Source organism: Pinus tabuliformis, chromosome 4_2 (assembly GCF_031772625.1).
Source record: "Pinus tabuliformis cultivar Carrire ecotype Pingquan chromosome 4_2, CPIR1, whole genome shotgun sequence".
NCBI classification, from domain to species: domain Eukaryota; kingdom Viridiplantae; phylum Streptophyta; class Pinopsida; order Pinales; family Pinaceae; genus Pinus; species Pinus tabuliformis.
This window is the reverse complement of record NC_142304.1, coordinates 248,183,411-248,187,050: the sequence shown is the minus strand read 5'-3', so window position 1 is coordinate 248,187,050 and position 3,640 is coordinate 248,183,411.

Here is a 3,640-nt window from a genome sequence, read left to right as displayed (position 1 = left end):
CATGCTTGGTGTATTTGCTGCTAAGTACCATACAACTATCCCAATGTTAGTTAGTTGTGCCTTGCATGTTGCTCTCCTTTGGAGACAGATGCTCCAGCTGTTTTGGCAGTTCTGGCAGTTTCGACTGCTCTTGGCAGTTTCGGTTGTTCCCGGCAGTTCTGGCAGTCTCAGCAGTTCCAACTTTTCCTGCAATTCTGGCTTTTCTGGCAGTTTCGGCATTTCTGGCATTTCCAGATTTTTTGGCTTTTCCGGCTTTTCTGGCAGTTTCGGCTTTTCCAGCATTTCCATCTTTTCCAGCTTTTTCGGTAGTTCCAGCTTTTACGGCTTTTCTAGCTTTTCTGGTAGTTTCGGCTTTCTATCCTCTGGATCAGGGCAACGTTATTCCTTATGATATCTCCTCCTACTAAAACCCAAAGGCAAGTAGAGGGAGGAAGAGATCCCAAGTGTGCTGAAATGATTTGAAGGCCACCTCTATTTATACTAAAACGTTGAGCACATGTGGGGTTTATTTGGTTGTTGGCCGACCTTGACGAATTGTCTTATAATGCAAATAAATTCATAACTCCATGAATACTTATTGGAATCGGATGATCTTTAGATCAATCCTACACCTTTCAATGAGAGGGATCCAAGAAAAATATCAGCTACCATAAATAAGATGACCCACGTGGAGTTTGGCCCTAGTTGCCAGTTTTAACAATTAGATCTAACATGCTATTTTTACTTATATCTCAAACACAAACATGTCACCAATAACAACATTGCAAGGTGAATGAAATCTAACACATGCTAGACTTCCTTCTCTCCCAAAGACAAGCACATAACAATATTGTAGGGTGAAATAAACATACCACATATTAGATTTACTTCTAGCTCAAACAAGAATATTGTCAAAAACACCATTGCATGACTAAAGAAATCCAGTGTGTGATAGATTTCCTTCTAGCACAAACAAAAACACATAACATTGTAGGGCTAAAAAATCTAGCACATACTAGATTTCATTTTAGCACAATCATAAGCACATTGCCAATAACATCATTGTAAGGTGAGGGAAATGTGACACATGCTAGATTTCCTTCTAGCACAAACAATTGAATTGCAAACAACAACATTGCAATTCGAAAGAAATCTAGTGCACACTATATTTCCTTCTAATGCATATACACCCACATTGTCAATAAACTCATAGAAGGGTGAAAGGAATCTAATGTATGCTAGATTTCCTTCTAGCACAAACACAAACACATTATAACATTTCTAGATAAAACAAATCTAGCACATGGTAATACTTACTTCTAGCACAAACAAAAGCATATTGCCAATAACGACATTGTAGTGAAAAAAAATATAGTGCATCCTAGATTTCTTCGAGCCAAAATAGAAGCATGTTGCCAATAACAACATTGCAAGGTGAAGAAAATCTCACACATGTTGGATTTACAAATAGCACAAACACAAGCAAACAACAACATTTTTTCCAAACAAGTAGTTCAACAAGACGTGAGTAAAAAGGCCTTATAACTCCCTTTATTAGACATTTCCATTCAACATCTGGAATTTTCGAAGTACTCCTAAAACCTTCAATAGATGGAAGTTGATTAAGGGATAGTCTTTTAGGCTTCCCGTGGCCAAAATGAATAAACTTTATCGGTAGAGATCTACAAGATCCCATTCACAATTTGAGCAATAGATAAGTCCACATGTGAAGTTAAATGATCCTTTCTAAGTCTTTGGAATTTCACCATTAATTCCACATATGAATTGCAAGCAAACACCATCAATTCCTTATTCCAAGAGGCAATAAGTTGATTTTGTGTGTCATGTTTATTTCCTAAAGTAGTTACAAAGGCTTCATTTTCAAATAGATATTGCCCTGCATTGTGGCATATAAGAAAACATACAACGATCATCACTAGCATGATAACTGAGAAATTCAATGGAAGGGGGGATAAGATGCAATTATCTAAACAAACCATCGTAGTTTTTCCATTCTGGGACACATTTGTAGCAACACCAACAATTTGAGGTAAGTTGTAAGACTTATACCCCATGTCCAATGCCACACTTGTTTGTACGGAGCCAAGGGTAATGGCAAGAAGCCATTTGTTAGTAATTTCGCTCCCATCTTCAACTATGCATACATATATAGTATGAAATTTTGTTGCAACACTTGAGCTACTAAATAGATTTGATATTTCAAATTTTCTCCACTTTTTTTCATGAAATAGACTCGTTAGAATGGAAAATATGGGACCCATAGAAACAACATATTTCTGGCATGGAAATGATAATCCTGTTTCGTGAGTTGAAAATAACACCTGTTCAAATGACAAAAAAACCAACAATACAACAAAACCATGATCTTTAAATTTGTTAAATAATCACTTGATTCTCTGATCACCACTTTCAACACTGTGTTTTGTAGAGTTAGACTTCGAAGGCATACAAATAATTTTAGAATCATATGAGCCCCAAGAAAGAGTTTTGCTAACAGATTTTGGAAGAAATTGATCTTGGAACCTCCCAGGCAAATTTTTACCTCATAAATAATACATTTTTGCACTTGGTGATCTTGAAGGTATAAAATGACCAGGGTTAAAAGATGTATTAAGGGCCAAACCCAAAGGATCAAATAAATAAATAAATCCATCATAAACTATAAATGGAAGGTAACATAGCATGTAACAACTCAATAAGCCTGAGCCATAGCTAAGGATTTGACCATAAAGTTTCCATGGAGGATTAAGATGGAGAATGCATATTTCCTCTATGCTTAGCACAGTCTCTTCAAAACTAATTATGAGAGCAGTCCCCTCGAATTCACCTATATTAGGTTGAAGTAAAGACTGTCATGGGTGATCCCACTGATCATATACAATGTGTAATTTCTTTGCTTGCCATTGGTCTGCTATCTCTGACAGGTCAAACAATATAGGGTCGTCATTCCCATATCTATGAAACAATTCAGTTATTATAGTATGATCCATACAAGGCAAATCTTTTTCCATTTCTTGATATATAAATGACATATATCGTAGTGACTTTGCACCAAGTCACTCAGCCAAATCACTGCTTATAAATCAACAAAGTGTAATGGTGATTCTCTGTTATGAAGACCCTTATGAAAAGTGGTGTAATGATGATAAGACCAATGCAACTACTACTAGGATACCCACTCACCTTTCCCTTTATCCTACAAAACACTCCCAGGTGTGAAATCCTTTTTTTGCTAAGTGTTTTCTTCTAAAAGGGGAAAGTAATGAATAATTTAAACTGGCAGAATAACTTTCTTTGGGGAAAACAGGATGGAGAACATGAAGCCTCATCTCCTTACCAAGCAAGTAAGGCTAACCAGGCTTGATTGATATCCATGACCAAGGAACTATATGAGTGGTAAAATTTGTTGTTTGCAATATGATTGGTGATGAACCTTAAAAGGCACACGTGCTATCATCTTCAGAATGTTAACAACTACACATCCATGGCATCTATTGTTCTTACAACTTCTAAGACATAATTAGTGTAGTTGAAGCCTTGGAGATTTTAGGATCCAATGTTCTTAGAAGAATGTGGCAGGGTTAGAAGTTGGTGTCCAAGAAGTTACTCACCTTTATCACAAGCTGACCAACTAGTTTTC